General features: G+C 36.6%; 1 protein-coding gene and 1 long non-coding RNA gene across 4 annotated transcripts in view; one reads left to right on the top strand and one right to left on the bottom strand.

The window, feature by feature from the left end:
• CHID1 (chitinase domain containing 1) overlaps window positions 1-25416 on the top strand; it is a 103586-nt gene that overhangs the window by 53798 nt on the left and 24372 nt on the right. The gene's annotated exons all lie outside the window — the stretch shown is intronic.
• LOC140002541 (uncharacterized) lies at window positions 540-9752 on the bottom strand. Its single transcript, XR_011809351.1, has 3 exons — window positions 9522-9752; window positions 6083-6152; window positions 540-677 (listed from the first exon to the last, which is right to left on the bottom strand). It is a non-coding gene; the product is annotated as an uncharacterized lncRNA (long non-coding RNA).

Genomic DNA, 25416 nt, shown 5'->3' with positions numbered 1-25416 from the left:
AGATTGTGCCCCAAATATCTGTATATCCTCAGCAGTTGCCTCTTACCATTTGAGGTATGTCATTTCCGTATTTAAATCTAGTGTAGCTTTTGTTATCTATTTCAGAAGGAAGCTGGTTTTGAACCTTTTCGTATATCTTATGTTTTCTGAATAGATTCAGCTTTTTTATTTACCTGCCTTTATGGCTGGGGAGTAGAAAGAAAACTTGTCCAGAGTTGTATTTCATGTGCAGTTCAAAGTAGCCGCATGGCCAGGCTTAGAGCAGGAATATGTACTTCCTGTTCGTGTGCGAGGATGTAGATTGCATGAGAGGAGTAATGTCTGTAGGCCTGGATGGTCCTACTGCCAGCCTTAGATACTGGGTGGGGGCAAGAGAGGCAGGTGGTACGTGTGATTTTTTTTCAATAAAAATGTGAATTATTTACTAAGATGATTAAACCCAGAGGAGGTCATCTTATCATTAGTGATTCCTTGTATTTAATAAAATGTAGACACATCAGTGTTTTTACAAGATTTTTTTTTTGTCTGCGTGAGTGAAAACAAAACTTCCCTGAGTCAGCAGTAGTCTGAGTGAATGCAGGCTTTGAGTCCCAGGAATTTATTTTCCTGTTCTGCTTCTAGCTGAGTTGAGGGTTAGAGGTCTGTGCTTAATACGCTGATCACTTGGAGCTATAAACCTGAAAAGGTAAAAGTCAATGAAGCTGTCACTTTCCATGTTCTTGCACGGCTTTGCATTAGTTTTAATGGATTTAGATATAGTTATTTCACTGAATTCTTCATTTTATAGTAATGAGGCACTAGACAGTTTGAGGAAAACTCAATATAGAGGTGGATTATATTATGGTATTGACAATGTGAGTGAAAGTTATGACCAAATGTAGCAGTATGTGTGATACTTTTCCTGGGTTAGAACCAATTATACTCAGGTGTATTTTAGCTGTTCTTTTAATTGTTCTACGCAAATCTAATCATGAAAGAAAGCTGATGGAAGCAGCAAACCAAAAAGCAGCTTTGTCTTAAGAAAATCAATTAAAATTTAGGTCAAGAGAAACTGAAGTGCTTGATAAGTCTGAATTAAATATAATCTCTCTCCCCAGACAAAACAAAGAAGCCCTGCGCCACTGGCTGTAGTGTGTCAAGCTCACAGAGAGCCCCATCAATAAAATTAAATCAGATCTGAAAACCTCTACAGAAATGAAGTGTTTTCTTGCTCCTTACCCCTAGAGTCTTCTTTGAGTAAATCCATAATGGGAATATTCAATCATAAGATATGCCTGGAACCCTGTTGCTGACTGGCACCATTTATTTAGCAATGGCATTAAGAATCATTGAAAATCTTTGCGGTTTTGTGTGCGTGTACGTGTCTTGGTTGTGTTTTCTTTTTAAAGCAAGAGTATAGTATTGAATTGTGAACTTGCCTGAAGGAAAACAATGGCAGTTTGCAAAGAAAACATTTGCCATTAGTTTTTCATGAAATGGTCATTATTATGGTGCATAATAGAAGACTGATTGTGTGTTTTACTAAGTACAGTAAGATCTTCCAGAGTAAGTATGTTAGGATTCGTTTTGTAGTCCTGAAAGATATATAAAGGAGTGTGTTAAGAATATAAAAATAAAATCTTGAAGTGGATTAGTAGATAGATGTAAGCAGTAGGGAGTCCAGCAGAAGATGAAACAACTTGTTCAGAAGGCCTCCTCAGTGATCTTGTACTTGAATAGGAAAAGGTGTGATCTTACAACTGCAGTAAGGAAAAGTCAGTGTCTTCAAAAATGTTAGTAATTTTGGAGCCTGGAAAAAAAATTCTACAGCTGTCATGGTGCCATTTGCCCCAGCTGACGTTAGTATGTGTAGTTTGACATGGACTGTATTCGAAGTTCTCTTCATTCGTTTTTTCCAAGTTCACAGCAGTTATTAAAACTCCCTTCTCGCATTGTGCACAACTAAAGCTGACTGTCTCTGGTTTTACATGTTAACTGTTTGTCATTTGAAATTTTAGTTTATTTTTGTTTACATGGATCTGATGGGAAGTTGTTCTTGGAGTTTAAACAGTGCTTATTTCTGGACGTTCTTTGTAAGGTGAATGAAGCAGTCCAGTGTAATTCACTCTGATACCTATAGAGGTATTGAAATTGTAAGAGAGGGGTCTCTGAGGAAAACAATGCTGTGTAAATGTTTCCTTTTCCTTTGCATTTTTGATAAATCTTTATTTCCAATCAATAGGCCTGATAATTAACTGCGCATTGCCAGGGGAGCAAAGTTCCCCCCATCCCCTCCAAAGCAAACTGTAATTAATAAGACTAGAAACATAGTAGAGTTTGGACAGCAAATGATAGGAAAGCTTATCCAAAACAGGCATCTGTGCAGAGACCTGTGTTCTTTTGGCTCACTTAAAATAAAAATTCAGGGTTATATTTCTGAAAGAAAACAAACATGCTGGTGAAAAGGCAGAATTTTTAATAGAAGTAAAATGTTTTTTTATTTTCTTTCTCAGCTGTGCTGTCGACTTCGCTGTGAAACCTTAGCAATTTATTTAATCTCTTTCCTCCTTTATTTGAACTATTAGAAAAGCAGACGGATGTAATTTAGTTCTAGGGGTATTGCTGGTAAGAGGTATGCATTTGAACTTTGGCAAATGTTGAGATTTTTAGTGCAGTGCGAAACAACTTGGAATTAATTTTGATATGCAGTTTTTGCTCTTGTAGCCCTTCTGTATCTAAATAACATAGCACAACATAAAAAGACTGTGGTATGTTATTCAGAGCAATGGTAAATACTGGTAATGCACAATTCAGGAGCACTGGGCAGTGACAGTGTAATGAATACTGGGATGTCCGATGGAGAACTGTAACTGGGGTGAGCTTGTTTTTTTGTTTTACTTTTTTGGTGGTGTTAGAAGGAACATCTGATCTTTTTGCTGAAAATAAATTCATTTTGTCTTACCCAATAATAGCTTTTCATCTGGTTTCTTGAATTAATTTAGTCATATGCATTTAATCAATTATCTAATTAATCCTAGGCATTATTATCTTTTGTTCTTTTCTATTCCTGATTGTTCTGGTGTCTATTCACAGTTCTTTCTGCTACCTGAACTTAACTGCCTTGCATATTACACCTTCAGACTCATTAGCTGTTTGTCTTAGTTAATTGGTAAAGATAATCTTCATGAATAGAGTCACTTTGCCCTTTGTCTTCAGACAATTTCACTGCAGGGAAGATTTTTGACAGGTGGAAAAAGAAAACATGGCAAATCTTTTGAACAACTAAAAAACCTCTACCAGGTATTCTGTAAAGCTGGGGGAAGAAGAAAATGTCATTCTCATGAGGAATAAGCTGTACTTTTGCTTCCTAAACATGTTTCTTACCAACATTGGTTTCACGTAAAAATTTCTGGCAGGCAAGTGATTGTACAATAATCATTTCATGAAGTAATCCAGAGAACTCAGCCTTCCCCCAGCAGATAGCAATTCTGCCTCTTGTTCCCTTGTTTTTATGGTTGCCAGGACTACTTGGGGAGAATAAAGGGAAGTGACGGAATATTCTGCTGTATTTGATAGCCTGTTGAAGGGAGACTTTTGAACATGTTAACAGCCTTTAAAAGAATGAAATGGGAATGCAGGAATTGGGCAAGTGAGGTTTTTGTTGTTTTAGTTTGCCATTATTAAAAATAATCCTGGAACACTGTGGCACAAGGGATCTCAGTTTGGACTGTGAAAAATGTGGATGGCTATGAGAAGGTGAATGTTTGATACTTTCTCCTCTTTAATAGTATTAACTGGCAGTATTTTCCTCCATTATAGTGAAACAAGGAAAGTCATTTTACAGTGTCCTCTTTGTAGTAGAAGGTTGTTTCAAATAAATATTCAACAAAATATTACATCTACAGACTATTCCTATTTTGCTACCTATTTTGAAGTTATTTGATTAGATTCAAAGCTATTTGTCTTTTTTTCCTGTTTGTTTACAGTGTTAGTTTTGAAGGTTGCCCATCCAAGAAAGAATAATCTTTGTCAGCTGAGAACATATGATGTTATGAGGCCCATTTTGATGGGAACATTGCTGTTACCAGTGTTGAACATCTTGTTATACCTGCATGTTCTATTTCGGCTTATTATTTGATGTGTGATTTTCTTCAAATATGCACTGAAAATCTTTAAAGCTTCTACTACATCTTCTAATTTATATTTTCATCTCTTGCAAAGTTCACCATACCCATGGATGATCTCTTATCCTGGTGCTAAAGCATGTATTTTTGTTAAAAGATTCTGTTCATAATTCCAAATCCTATGTATTTTACAAGCTTGTAAAGAGAAAGAAAAAGCTACCAGACTACAATGTTTCAATCTGTTAGAACTGTGCCACTCACAGAGTGGCTTAAACCTTCTTCTAGTATAGGACCACTGAAAAGGGATGTCCCTGACCCCAAAATCGGAATTTACTGACCCAAATAAGGAACCTGAGCTCCCACAGAGTGAATGGAGAGACTTGGATTAGCATTTGTATTTTAACTCAAGATCTGGTGAGGGAGGCAGAAGAGCATGTGTGTGTATATATATATATATATATATATATATATATATATATATATATATATATATATACACACACACACATATATATATGTATATGTATATACATATATATATATATAATATTATATATATTTATATATATATAAATCAAATATTTGAAGTATTACAAGACTTTGGATCACTACAACCTGCTTCTATTCAAAAACAGCTTTATTCCAGGCAAGAATCAACTTAAAAGGAAGCTAAGCAGAGAGGCATGAGAGCAGGATGCTAATCATTTACAGTCGAAGACTAGGAATATAACATTTGAAAAGCAGTAAGACTGTCTAAATAACTTGCATAAAATATATTTATTTACCCATGTTGTGGCACTGTTAAATTGTAGGATTGTGTTTCCAATTGCTAGGAAATACAAATTGTATAAGAACAAATGCCAAATATTCGTCAGAGTAGTCTGCCAAAAAAGAGTGTGTTTTGAGGACATTACTGTAGATTATGAAATTGAAATGCTAACTGACTTTTGAATTGCCAGTGAACACTAATACCACTTCATAAACCTCTGGAAGTTTCTCAGTTCCGTTTGCTTTGAGGTGTTTATGATTTTTCATTTGTATATATATTCAGATAAATATATATGTACTCAAATGCATTATTGGCTTCATTTGATATATTTCATATCTTGAGTATTCTACAGTGAGTCATCCAGATTAGTACTATTTTTCCTTTTCTTAAAGAAATAAGGCTTATAACTTGTGTTTTATCTGCTGGTCATCTTGTCCACACAGTTGTTCTCTGCAGTGCTTTTTGTATATCTGGGCTAATTTAAACCAAATTTGACAGAGGCTGAAGTTCTCAAAGATGACAACTTTTCTGAGTGTGGGTGGCTTAGCAGAGCTGTAAATCACAAGCTATAGCTGTAAGGAGAGTAAGACTCCCTGCTCTAAGCTATATCTGTTACTGGTTTACAGAGAATCCATATGGAGCTTAACTGGGAAAGGTTTTTTACCTGGCAAAATGAGAATCCAGCTAGAGATAGTTCCATGCCCCACACAACAATTAAATCTGATTTCCTGTTTGCTATGCCTGTAGACCTCGTAAATTGTGTGCTTAGTTGGGTTAGAGTACGTGATGTCTGCATTTCTCACAGTGTGACTCTTTGGGTGTGGTTTGCATGAAAAGTGTTTTGGTGGCAGGTAGATTTCTAGGCCTAGCTGGTGGGATGCTTTCTGCTTGACCATACGTAAATTTGGCCAAAACACTTGGTTGCTTTATGCTGCTCTGAGAGTCAAGAATGGGATAAAAACACTTGTTATAAAGTTACACAGCAAGCAGTGTTCTGCCAGAAACAAGTTAGGTCAACATATTTTCTCAATACTATTTAAACTGACAAGAATGATACCCAAATATACAAGCCTGTCTGCATGGCAACTAGCATCAGTAATCACACTTCAGATGACCTCAAACTTCCTTTATTAGTTGCTGAATCAGATACAGACTTCATCTTTCCGTTGCTCTCACTAAATTATTGCCTCCTGAGGAAAATAGTACTTACACATTAATTCCATCAGCTCTTCCTGGTACTCAAGCAGAGCAGTTAATCCACTTGAAAGTTTCAACAGTGCCTAAAAACAAAATTTTACTCGGTATTACAAATTCAGAAGAAAAAAAGTTATTTTGCAAATGTGTTTTAGATAAGGCTTGTTGTTAACGTATTGTTTCTCTCATGTTTGGGAACTATGCCTTAAAAATGGTTGGGTGCCACAATTTAAGGACATAAAACTATTAGAGGATGCCCAAAGTAGGGCTACCAAGGTCGTGAAGTGACTAGAGTCCTTCTGTGTCCCTTCCTACTTGGGAGATTCTATGATTCTGTGATGCAGTTGTATTTGATAACTACCTAATAATACATCTGTATCTCATAATCAGTAGATTTCAAAGGAAAATTTTAATTTTTTTTGCCTGCCTTTTTTGTTTTCTTTTTTCCTTGCATTGATAGTGCTGGTCTTAGTGCTTGTTGAGAGAAGAATGAAATCTTGTTTTCTCCTTATCAGTTTTTCATCTTTAAAGCTCACCATTTTCTTAAATGCTTACTTCTGAATAGAGGAAAATATTTTTTTTAATTACTTTTTTTTTTCTGGAGTTCTGTCATACATTATTTGCATTTTTAGTAGCAGAAAGCTAGCTGTGGATTCTAAAAGCATGGTACAAATGAAAACTGCGCTGTCTCACCCATAGTGATTTCATCATGTATAGATGCTTCATTAGCACAAATAATCTTTAAAATGGTTTTCATGTTCTTTTGCCCATCAAGTCTCTATGTGACATGGCTGCAAACTCTTACTGAATTTTTATGCTCCTTAAGGAAGAAATGGAATCTGGGAGGCATTAAAAATAAATAAATAAATAAAACACAAACCTGGGGGGTGGGACCAGGGGGACAGAAAAAGGAAGACAGTAAAAAAAAAAAAAAAAAAAAAAAGGTATTCATCACATTCGAATAGCAGGTAGTTGAAGGAAGTTGTCAGTGAAGAACAGTACTTAGTCAGAATCATATTTCTGTTTATCAAATGCACATACCATTCTCAGAGAGTGAAGGCTGTTGATTCAGTAAGTAGTTTGCTGGGAAGCAGAGAAACTGTGGTAATTCTGTTTGTCTCTGTCTAATGTATTCCCCCCCCCCCTTTATTTATTTTTTTCTTTTCAAAACTCTGACAGATGCTAAGGTTAATGAATTTTAATTTAGAATTGGCCTCTTCCTTGGGCTGCTGACAGTCTCTTCCATGCCACAGGGACCATTTTGTCCCAAGTCACTTCGTTTCAGTACAAAAAGGAACATCTGATGGAAACTTCTTCGTAAATAAGTGAACTCAACTGGAATGCAGCCAAACACCATCAGAGCTGGCTCCCTGAATCCCAGTCTTGTGTTTCACCGTAGTGTGAGAGATTAGATTCATTAACCTCTCATTAGAAACATGTCAATGTTAAAATCCCATAGTATGCTAGATTCAGCCTATTAGAAACCCCAAAAGGCCAGTTAATGTAAAAGAATTAACATTTCTCATTCCAGAAGTTATTAGTATATTCCTCATTTGGCTTGATTCCATTTAATTGATGTAGTAACTTGTCAGGTACTTTTTTTTTTAGAAGCAGCTGAAACTATTAATCCAGAGCTATATTTGACTAAAGAGAAGCTTTCATCGTAGTGGAAAATACAAACACTTCATACACAATGTTTAATTCATTATTACATTTTATATATACAGATATATAGGGAGTACAGTATGATATATATTTTATGTATTAATTTAATAACACTTGCAGGAGTTCTTTGCACCACCTCAGTGACTGAATTTGCTATTTACAGAAGGATATTATCTGCTTTTTGAGCAGATACTTAAGCACTATGTTTAATTCCAGGTAACGTTCAGAGCTTGAAGGGAAATGAAACATTTTATGTCATTCAAATGCAGTTTACCAGGAGCTTCCACCAGACCTGAAAAGGAAAGCTTCTTTACGCTCAGACAGCATATCCTGCAGTATCACTTGGGTAGTGGGTTTCTTCCAGTGTCAACGTGATAATGTGTATCATTCTTAATGAGTTTCTTTGTAGAAGCATGCTGCATTTCAGAATGATGTTTTTATAAAGCTCTGTGAGATTTGATGTTGAATGACATCACTAATACGGTTTTAAGGACCCTAAGTCTCAAAGGTCTTTCTTGTTAACTGTAAACACCTTCTGGTGCTCCACCTCTGTAGTTTTCACAACGAGAAGATACTTTTGGAGTTGCTAGGCTTCTCTGGACTTTAGCCTTTTTTTCCTTTTTTCTTATGAAACAAACCAAAGTACCAGTGGTACGTAGCCACACATAACTTAGTTTTTAAATTGCATCAAGTTGTCTCATAAAGGGTAGTATATACTAGATATGCACTTTAAAAGATGCAGCAAACGTCTTTTTTCCTTCATACATACTATAACAAGTATTTTTCCCATTTTCTATTGCATCATCTTCAGGGGGTAAGGCCTCTATTACACATAGTATATTATGCTGAGAGAGAAATTGAAAGGAGATCATTTCTGACCTCTCTCTGAGTCACAGTTCATCTTTAATTTTATATTCTTTCACCTCTAGACAGCATGAACTTCTGGATATAGCACTGATGGCAACACATGCTGATTAATTTTGCTGTGACCTCTGAATATCACAAGGCCACATCATTTTCTTTCTCCTTCTAGTACCTTATTCTTTTAATGGCACTTCATTGCAGCTAAGAAGGTTCTTCAGCATGATAGCGAAACAATGAGCAGTGTAATGCGGTGAAAGTATAGGTTGCTGATCATAGACTCTATCTGTGGTTATTAATTTCCATGAGAGCTGTGTCTGCTTTAGTTATGTGTGAGTGGGCATTGTTACTCCTTATCTAACAACTATTTTGAAAGGTTTGAGAAAGACAAGTTGTCCTCTGGGAATACCCTTTTTAGTTTAAGCAATTGTCAGGTTACTGGTTTTGTTGCGTGTATACTCTTACTCGTACAAAAATTAGGCAAGTCTAGAACATGTTGGTGGTAACAGGCACAATAGTTAAGTCAGTTGCACAGAATATTTTGTTTAGTTCACTGTGTGAATCATCTGTGTTAGTAAACCCATGTATGTTATTGAACATTGCACACCCTTAATGCTAGGAGAGAAAAAAAAAGAAGAGGTTTCCTAAGAGAAAATTTCAGGATACTTAATATCCTACCAAAAATAAGAGTAAGCACTTTCTTCAAAGATGTCTTTGTGAGGACTTGTGTATTGGCTGCTTTTCTGTTTCCTTTTCTGGTTTTCCTGAGTGTCTCTGCTAAACTCAGTCTTGTTTCCTTCACCTGCAGGAGAACTCATTTGTAAAGTGAGAGCTGGGTGATCCACTTGTGTACAGACTGCAAATTGTGATTACTTAGCAGGTCACTGCAATGTTTCTTGCCTAGCTGAAAGTGGAAAATTGCTTCCTACCTGTTGGGTGTCCTTTAGATCTTTGCTTTCCAGCTTAGGTAAAAATAAGTCTTGCAACTTTGACTTGAAGACCTCTATTATTTCCATCAGTGATGTTTACAGGGTGATTGATTCATAACCTGGCAATTGTTGCTAATCTAATGGTTCTGTTTAGCTTCCCAACAGCTCTGTTACTAAGCCAAGTTGATATATGCAGGCAGTAGCTGTTACAGTGACCAGGTCACATGCAGTGTTTATAAATTAATGCAGATCAGCTGTATGTCCTTTACAGCCACTAACCAACAAATACATTATTGTGTATTTTTAGAGCTATGGCAACTCTAGCTTTCCAGTGGCTGCCTACAATCTCATTTTCAATTATTTTTACATTTGGTACTCATTCTTCATAGTAGATGATTATGTAGGCTTTCTATTTTTGTCCCATTCTAGCTGTGGCATACGAATAACTTTTAATAATCTCTAATAGCAGAGAAATTGCAAATATACACTTCAGGGCATTTTCTTACTGAGATTTGCTAATGTCTGCAATTCATAAAGACCTCAGTGGTCAGACTGATTGTTCCCTTTTGTCATTCAGCCTTGCATGGTGAATTGACATTCAGAAGCTTGCAGCTAATTATGCTGGCTAATAAGTACACTTCCTTTAACAGTGGTATTAGCAGAGAGTATACTTGGCATTTTATGCACAATGCTATTATTACTAGAATACAAATAGTTACTTGAGCCAATCCCATCCAGGCAACCAGACAATTTTTCCCAAATGTCTCTAAATCCCCAGGGAGTGTCATCTTGGGTCTCCTCATTTAAGGTCTTGGTTTTCTCCCAAATATTTATGAGGACAGTCTCAGTTTGCCCCATTTGGTCTACATACATACAGCAACTGGCATTAATTATAGTGTGAACCCCTCCTTGCAAGCAGCAATAGCAAGAGCACCTTTAGAGTTTGGAATGCTGTCTTTGACAGACTCACCACCTCCTCTTGTAGTGCCTAGATCACATCCAGAGTTTTATTTTCTAATTCCTCTATTACAGCTGATATATTCACAATAGCTTTCTCTAATTCACTCACCCCTAACCTAGGGATAAACCACCTCTCAAACATGTGAAATGCCCTGTTCCTGTTCACTAGAGGATTAGCTGGAGTCCTCTTCATTCTGTGTATATGGGTCCCAAGGGGGCTTTGGCTTTGTACGTCTTTGGTAATAGTTACATTTGGAATTACTGCCCCCAGGGTGCAAGCTTCATTCCATCCTAGGGTCAGCACCTTCCTGGCTTTATTACCACATAATTACCAATTACCATTACCAATACCACCCCTTGCCTTTCAGGACTAGCCATTCAGTTATAGGATGATTCCCATGTCGTGTCTGGTGTGCGTGATATATGTTAGCATTCCTGTAGCTACCATATTTGGTACCATATAGATAAATCCCTACCTCACAGGTAACATTTCCACATTCAGGGTCAGTATTATTGCCCTCTGAACTGCCATCAATATGAGGAATGATATACATATTAATACAAAAAACAGAATACCTTGGGAACGTTCTAATTCTGTGTAATCCAACTCTTTCCCAATTACACATGGTATTCATTATTTTTTCTGAAGGAGAAGTTAAAGGTTAGTTTACAACCATGATTCACACCTCCTTCTAATTTTTAATTTTAAAGGTTCTCCTATAGGAACAGTCTCTCAGGTCAAAGCAAAAGGCTTCCGATGTGAGCACTTTTTGATGGGAGAAATTGGTGTTCTTGGTGTTGGGTTAGGGTCATAATTGGGGTTAGGTTTAGGGTTGTTGAGATGTCAAGGAATGATGTGTAAAGGGGTGTACTTGAGCACTTTCTGAATAGTGTATTCAACTACTAAGTGTCTTGGAATCGGAAGTAAGAGAAAGACGCTATTTCCCCAAATTTTGATCTTTTTGCTGTTTTAAGTGGTTTAAAAAGCTGCAGTACTGCCATGCTGACTGTATACCTGTATTTGTATTTATTCCATCAACATTGTTTTCTTGCTTATATTTAGAATATGTGTCTCTTGCCCTCCTTTTCTAAAGACTTTGTTTAGCACTTTAATGAATTCAGCAAGGAACTGGACTCTGCTCATAATTTTCTTATTGACTAGTGTAGCCTTTGGCAAATTGTGTAATATTTGCAACCCTAGTTTGAAAAATGGTGGTACTTATTCTTGTAAAATGCTTCTGGGGGAAGCTGTCTTTAGAGTGAAAAATAGCTGGACAAATCCTTATTTATTCATATTATTCCTGTCTGTCTTGTTTTTTTTAATCCATGTTTAGTTCCTCAGGCAGATGGTCAATTCAATAATATCTTTATGGTACACTTGTCAAAATTATGTTCAGGGGATTGTCTTTGGTATCAAAAGTAGAGGGGAGGCAGAAGGTGGGGAGCCAGATAATCTTTTCAGATATTCCTACTTGGACCTAAATTCTTCTCTACTGAGGGCAAGATACAGTGGTATTTCTGTTGTATAGCAGAATGTCTGAATGAGCATGCGGCAATGCGAGGAAAAGGTGATGTCTTATGACTCCAGAGATACAACATGAACTATATTGGCTTTAAGGGAAGAGAATGCATTTTTTTTTTTTTAAGGAATATTAAAGCAAATATAAAGGTAATTATCTTTTTTTTTATGGAATTAAAATTTGGATTCATGTCAAATCAACATTCAGGGGAAAAAACGGACTTTGTTGGTTGAAAAGGTGACGGTCGTTGTATCTGCATGATAGAAACTATGGATGAAATCTCTCTGAAACAGTTTCCTCTGCTTTCTGAACACTGAGCACCTGGATAAGCATGCTAAGTTTTTGCATGTTAAAAGTCAGTAGATCAATACTAGCAATAATAAAAAGACTTTGGTATTTTTATCACGCTGTTTTGAATTTGGTTTCATTAGAAGTTTACAGAATAGTAAACAAAACAAAAACAAACAAAAAGTAATATTTTCCTTATCTATTTCATAAAAAAAATTGTCAATCCAAAATTGTAAATGGACATAATTTAAGAGAAGAACATAAATGCATAGAGACCAGAGAAGCTCTCAGAGTAACACCATGCCAACTACATTGTAATGTTATGGGCTCCTGATGGATGCATTTGCTGTTTGGATAGAAATGTATAAAATCTATTATATTTGACACTTCTTTGAGCGTGTCCTTTTTTTATGTTTTCTGATTCTTGCTGATTTCTTGCTTTAAATCTGTCTGTTTAAAAAGTATGGCTCCAATTTGATTTTCTTTTCAAAAATAAACATAATGCTGTTTTTTCTTTTACTTTTTTTTTTGATCCACAAAATTTTATCCAGTATATGATGAAAGGAGTAGACAGGCTGAAGAAACCTTAGTCAGAATCACCAAAATCATAGTGTTATGTATAGAAAGGTGTTTATGGTCAAATAAGAAAATGCTTACATAAGGTGCACTGTTGAAGAATGATTTAAATGGACAATAGACTATTAATGTAGTTAAATGGGCACAATGACAATAATGTTCTGCGAATCTGAGTCTGTAACAAAAATTGTGGGACCACAACAGTGCTTTCCTCAAATTGCACATTTCATTATCAGCAGCTGCCTGCAGGCTTCCCATGCTCTGTGTTCACAGCAGTGCTTGTAAAGACCATGTCTGCCATAATTAAGTACGTCCAGAGATACAAACTGAAGAGGCATGGAGCCATTCAAGACTCAGACGTGTACATTTGTGTGTCTACTTGCAAATGTCTACATGTGAGCTGTGTGCCTAAATCGAACAGTCACGGAACAGCTTGTTAGTGCAGTAGTCCACTGCCATAGGGGCAGCCCCCTGCTGTCTTCTCTAGCAAGTTCTTACAGGGCATGGCTCGTGCTCAGGGCACAATCTGTGCAAAATTACTTCAACACAAGTCCAGCAACTCCAGGGGTTCTTTTCTTGGAGCTTTGATGCTGCCTTTTCTTGAGGTTATGCTTCTGCACATTACTTGTGCTTACTGTGGCTGTTCCTCCATATTTTTATTTTTTTTTGAAGGATCTTGGCCAAAATAATATTTAAAAAGTTACTTAGATTAACCAATTCATCCATCTTTATTCCATTCATGGTTTTGATTTTCCATGTTCTGATGCCCTTTAATAAAAGAGCATATTTGATCTGTCATTTTACAAAAAAAAAAAAAGGGAATTGTACACGACAGATACAGACACGATGGATCATCTCAACTAGGAGCAAAACATCAGATTTCTCTTAGTCAGCTCTTTCCATCAGAGCCAGCAACTGTTTCAAGGAAAAGATTGCATTTTCTCTCTTTTTTTTTTTTTTTTTTTAACCATACAAATCTCATTGCATTCAGGTAATTAAAATGCCGTAACAGTTTTCACATTTCGTTGCCTAATTAACAGCAATAAAGGCCACACTAAATCAGGATGAATCTGTAATTTCAGCACTAATCACACAAATGTGAGTGTCAGCATCATAATGAGATGCACAAATCTGGAGGTAATGAGGCTGGGCTGTCTGGGAAATTAGAGCAAGTGCTGGCACAAATTGTACAGCAAGGTTTATTCCCATTTTATTAATTATATGCTTGCACAGGGAATTGTAACCAACCCAAATTACTTTAATTTGCGGAATTCATGCACCATCTATGAACTTGACATCTGAACATGAGGTTGGGTTCCCCATCCTTTCCTCAGTGCAATAGTGACAACAAAACCTCCAAACCCTGTAATGTTTTTTTTGGTGTGAAGCCTTTGACATTCAGCACACACATGCATATTTCAAAGCTGATGTCACTAGTGGTGATGGTACTGGAGAGCACTAAGGCAGAAGGGGGTTTGAGTAATGTTGAAGCTGAATATGACAAACAAAAACATTTCAGGCATGGATAATGACTGGTGTAATGTAGTTCCGTCTCTTACCAGTGTACTAAGCCTCTCTGAATGATGAACTAGAAAATGCCAGCTTGACTGTTTTCTTTTTGGCTAGGTGAAAGGCTGCAAGCATGTGATTTTGTGTTCTAACAAACCGTCCAGGAGCCACCGACTAAAAAGTACTCATTCAGACTTGCTGATTCATATGAGGTCAGCTGGCATTACAAACAGATCATGTAAATTCATCTATTCTATGAATCAGGATGATTAAATGAATTGTGCTGATTCTATCCCGAGGACACATTTTCTGGGTAAATTGGAGGTATATACAGTGCCTGAATTGTCCATTTTTTGTTGGTAGGCAACGATGACTGGTGTTTTTCACACTGCAATCTTTTACAATTAGTAAATATTCAGCACCCAAATATCATTCCTAATTTTTCACAAATGGAGGTGGCTGGAGTAGTAGATGACTGAGTCTTTGCAAAGCAGTTCCCATTCTACAGCCAGCCGCAGTAATAGCATGCTACTTTACTCAACGCTTCCTTATGTAGTGAAAGAGAATAACTGTGACTTGCTTATATCGGAATTTAGTAGCTAAAAAGTTGTTCAAAAAAGCATGGATTTTTCCTCTGCTGTAGCCATGTTGAACTGCGCTACAGTGTTACTTTTTTTGTACCAGCCAAGGGTGTTATGTTCATTAACATGGAGGTGGATGCTGGTATGAGTTTCAGTTGGTTGTCAGGAAGGGCTGCTAAATCTTACCTTACAATGGATGGAGTTCTTAGTAGAAGCCTGAATGAGCAACCACCTTGTTTGTGAAACAGCTGTGTGTTTTAGATGAGATCTGTCTTTCTGTGAATGACAAGAAAACCTTGATGCATTTTATTGTGTCTTTGCTAAATACAGGCTTGGGGTTTCACTCAAGTTTCCAATCTTCCTTGGTCTTCTATTTCTTTGCATTAGACAGTATCCTTTTAAAGCCTGCAATGGTACAAAAGTTGCCTGTCCATATGGGTTTTCTTAATCAGCCTCGCTAGGCCTACTCCTTTCTTTATGGATTATTTTCTGTGCAACTAAACAACTTGTGGGGTTTATGAAGATATAACTGAAAAACATGCTAATGATTGCCAGCATAAACCCAGTATCTGCGTGTTCATCTGGTATTAACAGATGGTATTAGAAAAGGTTTGGTGTGGTCTTTCATGAGACTTGTTGACTGCCACTTTAGATTTTTTTCTCTGCTTACTTTCCTATTCAGCAGAGCTCGCTCTTAAGAAATTTGACTTAAGAGTCAAAGTTTGATTAAAAACCATGATTCTGACACATACCATAAGGCTGGCTGTTCTGTCTCTAGATGCCATCTGTCAGGTCCTTGTTTTTAGGTTTCCATTCCCTGGTAGAAGACGTTGGAAATTGCAAAGCTTTCAGGGTTTTTGCCCTAAAAGTGCAAGTGATAGACTGCAATGTAACCCACACTGTCAGTGGCTGCGGGCTCTGCTCTGAGATTATCCATAGCGTTTGGTGAATGGCAGCCACATCCTTTTGGTTCCATCTCAGAAAAAAAAAAAATCTTCCAGTGGAAATTGTCTATTTCTCTTTTTTTTTTCCCTCCTTCACATTATCTCATGAGCAATTCAATATTTTCTGAATTCAGCGCTATCATACAGCCGTATTCATTAAAAAGAGATGTATTTTGTGACCTTTTCTTTGGCTGCACGAATGCTCTGTTGACCATCATATTGCATTGGAGTGCATTAATTATTTGTATCCCAGTACTGATGTGCCACAATCAGGATCTGAGTCTCCATTTCTTTAAGCCTTTCATTTCTGTAAGTATTCAGGAGGCTTATGAGGCTTTTAAAAAAAAAGAATACAGGAAAGTAAATTTCAGGATATGTTTTATTTTAATGTTTAGCTTGTTTACTGGTTTAAATTATCTTATGCAACATCTTTTTTTCAGTTATTTTGGTTGGATAGAAAAAAATAGGTTGGTTGGCTTGTATATCGCAAAAGCTGTCAGAGTACCATGTACCGTGGGTACCATGCATGAGATGAGTTATATTCAGCTACCATCATAGCTCCTAGGAATCCTTAAGAGTTTCTGTTTACCTCAAACTGAGATTCAGAAATGTGAATTCTCTCAGTCTCACAGAGGAAGAAATGTGAACAATATTCTCTTTCCAGGTTTCAGTGTCTATAAATTATGAAGATCCTTACAAATACTAATTTATCTGTACATGGCACTAGAGGAATTCTAGGAAATGACCAGAAAACCAGTAAGAGTAGAAATGGGTCTGGAATAGAAGAGTCAGCTGAGCACTGTGGTGTTGTTTGTGTTTTTTTGTTTGTTTGTTTTGTTTTGTTTTAATCCACAAATTCTAGTGGCAGTGCTAATCATATATCTAATTATTACATTTTTTCTTCTCTTTCCTTGGCCCGCTATATAAGTACACATAGGATGACTTTTTCAAGGATAAGAAATACTAGGACACAATTAAAAATTGAATGCTTAGACTTATTAGGAGAGATGATCTACAGTAATGTGTAAGACTCTAAAGCAGCAATATAAATTGCAACTGGCCTAGTTTTTTTATGACTTGATATGCTCACACTAGCTTTACAAGCACTCAGGCTTTAGTAGCATAAACTATTACTTTAAAATATAGTTATCCAGTTGAACTGCAGTTAAAATTATTTTTCACTTTGATATTGAGAGGACTGTAGTTTAAGACACATTATGTCTTTGTAATGTACTAATTCACTTCTAGCATTGGTCAACACTTAAAGGTATAATTAACAAGCAGATTCAACAATCTGCTAGGATGATAATCTGCTCTGTAACTACTGCTGTTGTTCAACAAACAGGTAAAGCTTTTCTAGATTTCGGTGCATTTGTGCATTGTGTCAATATCAAGTTTGTACTGGAAGGCTAGTAAAAAGTAATATGCTGTGTATAAAACAGGTTCTAGAATCTGAACGCAAGGAATGGTATTAAAATGAACCTGAATTAATCTAAAAGAATAACTGCAAAGAAATTAAACCCCTCTTTTTTTTTCTGCACAAAAGTGGAAGTTCTAGAGGAGGTTGTTGCCAGAAATATTTTACCACCACCACTTTTATTCTACTTGAGCCTTTTTAAATAAAGAAAATTCAAAGGTGTAACAGGCTGCTCTCAGCCCTTGTGCTCTTTCTTTTCACCCAGAACATTTAAGGAGGACTGTTATAGAAATACCTACTTTATAGCAGTGCTTGAGCTTCTCAGCACTTGGAAGGAATAGATGAATGAATAAACACTATATGCATTTTCTTTCCCTAAGTATTTCTGCAAGTATAACCCTGTTTCATAACAAATAATAGTTAAGAGCTGTTTCAGTGAGCAAAAACACACTCTTGATGTTTTTAAACAGTCTTCATATTACAGGCAATTAGAGCAAGTTGTTTATGGAGAGAATGAGAAGTTCCTGCATATCAAACAATTTTATCTCTTGAAATAGAATTCAAATAAAACTACATTGCAGCTAATAATAATTGTGAAATATCACCATTCTTACAATTCCAGCTGACCAAATATTGGTTGTTAAATGTTTTCCAGTGCAAATACTTGCTTAATTGAGTTGAGATTGTGAAACAGCTGCTGTATAGCCCTAAAGAAAGACTGAGATGCTGCAGTAATCCCAAGTCAGCTCATCGTAGCACTGACTTGGAGGTCACTGCTTACCAAACCAAGACATGAGCAGGGTTTTTATTTATTTGTTTATTTTCCATCTTTTTAAAAAAGATTCTTCTGTCTTCAGCTCTGACCTAATCTAGTGTTTCTCATAATAAATGTTAAGAGAGCAGAAACAAACTGCTGTTTGCTTCACATTGCAGAAGAATGAAAAATGAATGTCAGGCAGGTGGATTTCAGGAGTAGATGTTACTGTATGTATGGGAAGAATCACAAGCGTCACTGTCAGAAACAGCTGTAGCAATTAGCCAATTAAACAGTTTTTACTGATGGTCTGCGTTAGCTAATAAACTTTTAACAAGCTATAAAACACCCCATGGATCAATCGTGCTATGTTAATAGGCTGGATCAAAACCAATGCTTATTAATTCTAACTAACATTATTGTTTGGAAACGGAAGGAGCAAGTGGATTGTATGCCAAATGTAAGAGTGGAGACATCATTCCAAATAAACTCTGATAGTTTGGAGAATATTTATAACTTATTTTAGTAGATAAAGCAGGCTCTTAGAAAAACACTGTTTGGGGGTATCTTTTTTCAGTTTTCCAAGCCAAGGATGAAACTTTCATCCATGGAGTCACAGCAGGATCACAGAAAAGCTGATGAAGAAAAACAGGCAGGTTTAGGGGATGGTAGGGTCTTTTTTTTTTTTTTTTTTTAATATAATTTTGTACCACACAAAGTGTGGCTTAAGTATGTACTTGGTCGAAACTATTTTTTTTTTTATCTGATTGCCTCAATCAAAATGCTTAAGGTTACACAATGGTATTTTGAAATTTGTGAGGATAAATAAATATATTGTTAAATATATTGTATATCTCTATAATAGCCCTTTAAAGAAGTTGTAGAAAGTAAAACATAAGTACTGCTTTAAAGTTTAAAAATACCATAGGTGGTAAGAAGTATTTAATAAAAGATGGTAAGAAGTATTTAGTAAGTCTTGTATAGAGTAAATTCACCAGGATTTCTGAAATGTAGAGCAGGTGACTGGATAATAAGATACAACTCTGTCAGTTCTTGGAAGAACTGACAACTTAAATAGCTTACATGTTTTAATTTCTGATTTCACATTTACTTGTGGTTAGCCCAACACTGCTAGTTCAGTGATATCATTACTGGAATGTCAGTTCAGCTGAAAATTCAGAGTTTTTCAGGGATTTTGCTGTGATCCTTGTGTACATGTGTGTATGGACTTAATTAAGCAGAATTATTTTCCATCTTTTATATCCACTTTTTAGCTCTAAACATGAAAAGCACTTGCATAAGTATTTTAATATTACAGTAACACAAACATCATACATTTAAGTGTTCAAACATGAAATTCTTGCACAAAAATGTCACGTACAATGTCTCCAAGTATAGTGTTGTTTCCTGTTCTGGAGGGGTTTTGTTTACCTTCCTGTTTGGTACAGTAGTTTAATGGAAATTGTCCATCCCTGAAATAACGTGATCTCAGAGTATTTTTGCAAATATTGGTGTGAACACCTTATAAATATTTGTATCAGTCTGCAAATTTTGGGGGTTAGCACTACAAATATTTGTAGGCATAGCTACCGCAGAGAACACTCCCAGTGTAAAGTGTGTGAAAGACGCTGCATACCAAAACTCCTCACTTGCCACATGAGAAATACTGCAACAAGTGAAGTACAACACCTGTAACCACCACTGCTGTCCCGGCAACTGCTTTACTTAGGCTTCAGCTTTCTGGAAAATTACCACTGGGTTCTTGACAGTAAATTAATTGAAGGTGTAAGTAAAAAAGAAATATAAAAGCCACTCTACAAAGAAAAGTCATGGGGTGAAATCTGTTATTAGATCAACTTAAAACTTATCAACAAGATGAACAGAACCAATGCAGAGACTTCAGTTAAACCAATAAAGAATTGGCTTCAGTTGACTTCAGCAGGTTTTTCTTGTTCTGAAATCACTATAAATACACACAGTCTAAATTCAAAACAGTGAAGCATGGAAAATTACACTTGGTAGTAATTATGGTTCCATCTGCTGCACAGTTAAGTGCTCAGATTTTCTCATGTGAGCCATGACCACATCTCTTATCTGGTGCATGTGTTCTGAGAAATACTGGCATGAATGGCTAGACAAAATAAATGGGAAAAAGTCCACTTTGTAATAAATAGCCTGTTCCTATGAAACTGAAGGAGTACATGGATAAGTTCTCCAGCACAGCCTACACAACGCTTTGAAATAAGTTTCTTGAGATGTTTATTTTCCACTTACCACGGTTCTAATTAACATAATTCATGCTGTTAATGTGGTGAGATTCCCTCAGAGATTTCACAGAAAAATTGTGTTTCTGCAATTGGGGCTTTACTAGGAAAATCTCTGCAGGATTTGATGGGAAAAACAAACAAACAAACAAGCAAAAAAACATAGGCAAGTAGTGGAATTGACAACATAAGTACTGATCGGTTCTGTAACTGCACAAGGATTTGAAGTTCACCATCCTTTGCCGGTCATAGAACCACAGAAAGGTTTGGGTGGGAAGGGACCTTAAAGATCATCCGGTTCCAACCACCTGCCATGGTTAGGGACGCCTCCCACCAGCCCAGGTTGCCCAAAGCCCCATCCAGCCTGGCCTTGAGCACTTCCAGGGGTGGGGTATCTACAGCTTCTCTGGGCAGCCTGGACCAGGGCCTCACCACTCTCGTAGTAAAGAATTTCTTCCTACCTACTCTAAATCTCGCCTCTTTTAGTTTAAAGCCCTTAGTTTAAACCCTCGTTCTCCAGGAATGGACTGTAACTTTCAGCATGTTTAAGTTCCCGGATGAGCATGAATCCTGCAAATTCACTGGCAGCTCACACTCTCCCTGAGTTCCTGTTCTATAGTTCCATTTTGCATCTTGTCTGATCAGATATTTGTGATACTTAGAGGAAAAAGAAGCAAATAAATGACCTCTGGGACTTGGTAATGAGTCCAAGGAAACAAGCACTGTTCACTTTAGGTAGAAGAAGAAACAAAATATTTGAGGACAAAATACTGAAAGCCTCTGTTATTCTCATGGTTTCACTTTCCTTGTTTAGTATTATTCAGAGTTTGCATTACAGGCTTTGAGAGTTCATTCAGTGTTCCCATCCTGCACATAGTTTTCACTCTTCTGCTTGGGGAAAAAAAAAAATAAATCCTTTTGAATATTTTCTCCGTTAGGTTCTCAGTAAAGGACCATTAGGTAACCCCTCCTTTTATAATCCCTTGTCTCTTGTTGTCTGTCTTTACCAGACAGCCTCATGTGGGGGTCAAATTCATTCTTTTATTTAGAATCTTTTAGGATTCAAATATAATGGGAGTTTTGTGTAGCGAGCCCTTTGCCAAGGTTGCTCTGTTTGAATAAATGGTCAGCAGCTGATCCGGTATCGCATCTGTTGTGGGAGGCTACCTGCGGCTCCAAGAGTGTACTGCAAAGTGTATGTGCCGTGAGGCCATAGGAGATGTGACTTTTCATAACCTTAAGCAAAATTCATATCTTAGTGACATTCTCTGACTTGTCAAAGGTAGCTGATGGAAATTCAACTGGAAGAAATTAAATTTGAAAGATTTACTGGGGGTTGGTGGGGGGGAGTTCTGTGACCTCCAGTACAGAATAATGAGAAAATGTTCTTCAAAGCTTATTGTGCTGTTACTTTTGGATAAAACAGAAGGGTGGAATGGCAATGCAGAGGCTTGCTAACACAAGTGAAAGCAATATGGTATTTGCAAAGCTGTGTATGTGAAAGAAGCAAATGATGACGAGTCTGTTTATTACTGTCACAAAATGAAGATTGTCAGTGCAAGGATCCTGGAATCCATTTCTGTTTAAATCTATAAATATTGTAGTTCATTATGAGGAGACAGACTGCATAGATCAGAGCTTTTAGATTGCTATTAAATAGCAAAAATATGCTCGCAAAAGCAGAGAAGAAACATAAGGTACACTAGATTGTCCAACTTCTGTTTTTCTTTTGGATTATATTCGTAAATCCTATTACTTTAATAATATCCATTTTCTATGTTTACATAGTTTGCTACTTTAATATTGTTTTCACTTACACAAAATGATAAATGGCTTAAAAATGCTGGTATTTTTAACACCTCTGTAGTGAAATGAAAAGAACAAACTGCATTGAAATCTGCCATTTTTTCAGACGACGTAAGTTTGAGTTTGTGTTTCTCCTGTTCTCTCTACATCTTGCAGTCTGCTCAAGTTAGTTAGGACTGGCATAAAAGTTGCTGCTCCAAGGGAAGTTTAAGATATAGACTGTTCTAAAATATTTTGCTGGCATTTGCCTAAAATATTGATGAAAACCACTTAACTGGCAAAGCTTTATGCTGACACCAACCTAATGCAGATTCCTTTGTCTGTTTGCCTACTTTACCTGGTATAGTTGAGTAATGGATTTAAGCAGTGCTGATACAGATTTTGTCAGGCCTGTGGATGAGTTTTCATGCTGAAAGGCTGTCAAAGTGGTGTTAAATCATGACATGCTGATTACTTTTGGTATTTCAGTATGTACCATTTGATAGACGAGCCTGGTCTTATTGAGAGGGATTTTTTTATATTATAAACAATATTTATATATTTAATATAATTTAAAAAATAACGTATATTTATCATTTTATTGTTTTGTGTCTCATCCAGAAACATTGCTTGCATTAGCAGTTACAGTAAGCAGAAACTTGGTGGCATTGTACGTTTACAGGAATACTAGGATTATTTTACGTTATAATCTGAAGCTGCACAGTGGCAGGAAGTGCACCTATGCAGAACTCTAAACTGTGTTACTTGTATTGTTTTCATTACTTTTTAATTCAAAGGTAAAGAATCTTGTCTTTCAGTCTCCCTTGCAAGTTTCAAGAGTTTTCCTCAGTCTGCACGTCTTTTTTGAATTCTTAGTTTTCACAGCACCATCTTAAGTATTGTCACACATGCGTGCTGTCTTGCAGTTGAGAAATCCCCAAAGCATATCTCACTGAAATTTCAACCGTAATATCCAGCCATGGTACCATTGTAATACTGGCTCTGTTTATGATATTGGGTTGCTTTAAAGTTTTAGTATGCTATAATTACATTCTTTAAATTATGTATGAAGTTTCATTGTAAATAATGTTTACTGCTGCTTTAGTGTGCCAATTGGAAAATAATTTTGACATTGTTTCTTTCTGATGAAGGGTTAAAAGAAAGTTAAAATCATTTTAACAGATCTATATATTAAGCAACATTTCAATGACAATCAATATCCTTTTCTAGGGTCAGTTTTTATTACTAACCAGTCTGGTTTGAAAGTTAGTAGTCCTCACAAAGGGAGAAGTGAAAAACAAAGCAAGATAGGAAAGTTTAACTTTTTCTTCAGCTCGCTTGCTGAAATATCATGATTGTGATTAAAAATAACTGATATTTTATCAGTAGTGTTAAATTCCAAGTATTAAAGGATGTTCATTTTGAAAAAAAATATTCATGTTTGATGACAAGTTAATGTGCTAATCCCAGAACCCATTCATAAATGTCAAATCAGTGCTTTCTATCCTTTTAAGGTGTTTCTAAGCATATTTATATGACGTGTATTTCTAAAAACCAAATCATCTACTGAATTTCAAAACCCTTGATCCTTCAAGTATGCTGGACAATCAAGGTGATAAATTATATCCTTAAAATGCCAGATCTGCTGCAATTAAAATTAAGAACTTGATTCTGTTTCTAATGCTTTTCTACGTACTGTAAAATTAACACTCTTGCTTAGATTTTCCTTGGAGTCTGGTGTGTCTCCTACAAGGTTTGTGTGCCAAATCAGCATCTTCTCTTTCCCACTTCCTCCCCACCCTTCCCCCAGATTTTCTGATGACTGACAGGTTCTATTAGTGCTTTTTTCTGTAGAAATTGAGATTAAACCATGACTAATGGAAATGTGCCACAGACTTTTTTTATTTCCTAGACGTCTCTCATCTACTGCAGTGGCACCTACTTACCCTGTGGGAAAACAAAGTTGAAATAGGTGCTCAAACAGAGATAAATTTTATGTTCACCTGATTGTGGTATGTATGGGCAACGTAATATGAATGATTTCTGGTTTGTTATTTATTTCTTAGTTCAAGGGGATGTGTAGTAGGCAATGGTATTGGCTGCAGATTGGCCAGATTCTGTTTAAATGTGATCCTTAGCTGAATGTTGCTGTATAACCTGTTAAAATGTTCTTCATACATCATAGGCTTTCAAGGACCAGAACTGGGAACTGCATTCAGAGTACTTGCTTGAGTGAACATAACAGTTTATCACCTGTAGTTCCCGGTTCTCTGGTCCTCCCTTAGTAATTTCTAACATCCTGTTTGACCCAAGTCTAGGCTGATGCTCACAGAGAGCCATCTGTAGAAACACCAAGGTCATTCTTCTGACTGATAACAGCTTATTCAGAACCAGTGCTTTACTTTTCTCATAGTTATTATTTTTGTATTTATTGCATCAGATTTCAGTTGCCATTTTCTTGCCACTTAATTCGTTGTTATGAAATTCTGTGACTGATTTCAGTATATTTTTCTGTAATCAGCAAATTGTTGTACCTGTGCTAATTTCTCCTTTTTCAGGTTATTTCTGTCTATAGATTGAATAGCAAAGGTAGCTACACAGATCTTTGTGAAATGCTGCAGCTTACCTCTTTTTGTTGTGTAACCAACCATTTACGATTGCCAAACAAATCCATTTGTCTGTTAAGTTGATGAGCAAGCCTTACTTGTTGCAGAGCTGTGGATTCCTACCAGTATCTTTTATCAGTCGTGAGAGGTTTTTGACTTGGTCACACAGCAGCTGTTGTCTCTTTCAGCGATGCACCAGTATGCCCAGTAGTCCTTGCAGGCTGCCTTTTCACTGCCTGATATAGAAGATCCATGCTTATATCCTTTGGTCACACTGATTACTGCTCACATTAAAGCAGTTGTTGCCTTCCAGTTCTGTCATTTTACTTGCTCACCTTTAAATCTACAGACCATGCTCTGCTCCCATTCACCTGCTAACAGCCTGGATAACAGCAAATTACAGGCTGGCAGGCCCCATGTTGCAGTTCTTCACTAGCAATACCACATCTTCAGCTAGGGTGCTGAATCTGGGAGTGCTCAGACCTCTCAAAATTATAGCTCTTATGCAGCTCTTTCCTGTGCATGGGCCAGGCTGTGAAGTTGAAAGAAACACCGCCCACCACAGCCATAGCTTTGCCATGTTCTTTCTGTTGACCCCACTGTGTAACTCTGGAGGTGCCTGCACTGCGTGCAAGTATTTCCCTGCAAGCCACTGGCAGCAAAAGCAGGCGCTTCAGTGGTCTTGAGCTTC

Source organism: Anas platyrhynchos, chromosome 5, assembly GCF_047663525.1.
Source record: "Anas platyrhynchos isolate ZD024472 breed Pekin duck chromosome 5, IASCAAS_PekinDuck_T2T, whole genome shotgun sequence".
Lineage (NCBI taxonomy): Eukaryota > Metazoa > Chordata > Aves > Anseriformes > Anatidae > Anas > Anas platyrhynchos.
This window is presented reverse-complemented; position numbering and strand designations above follow the sequence as displayed.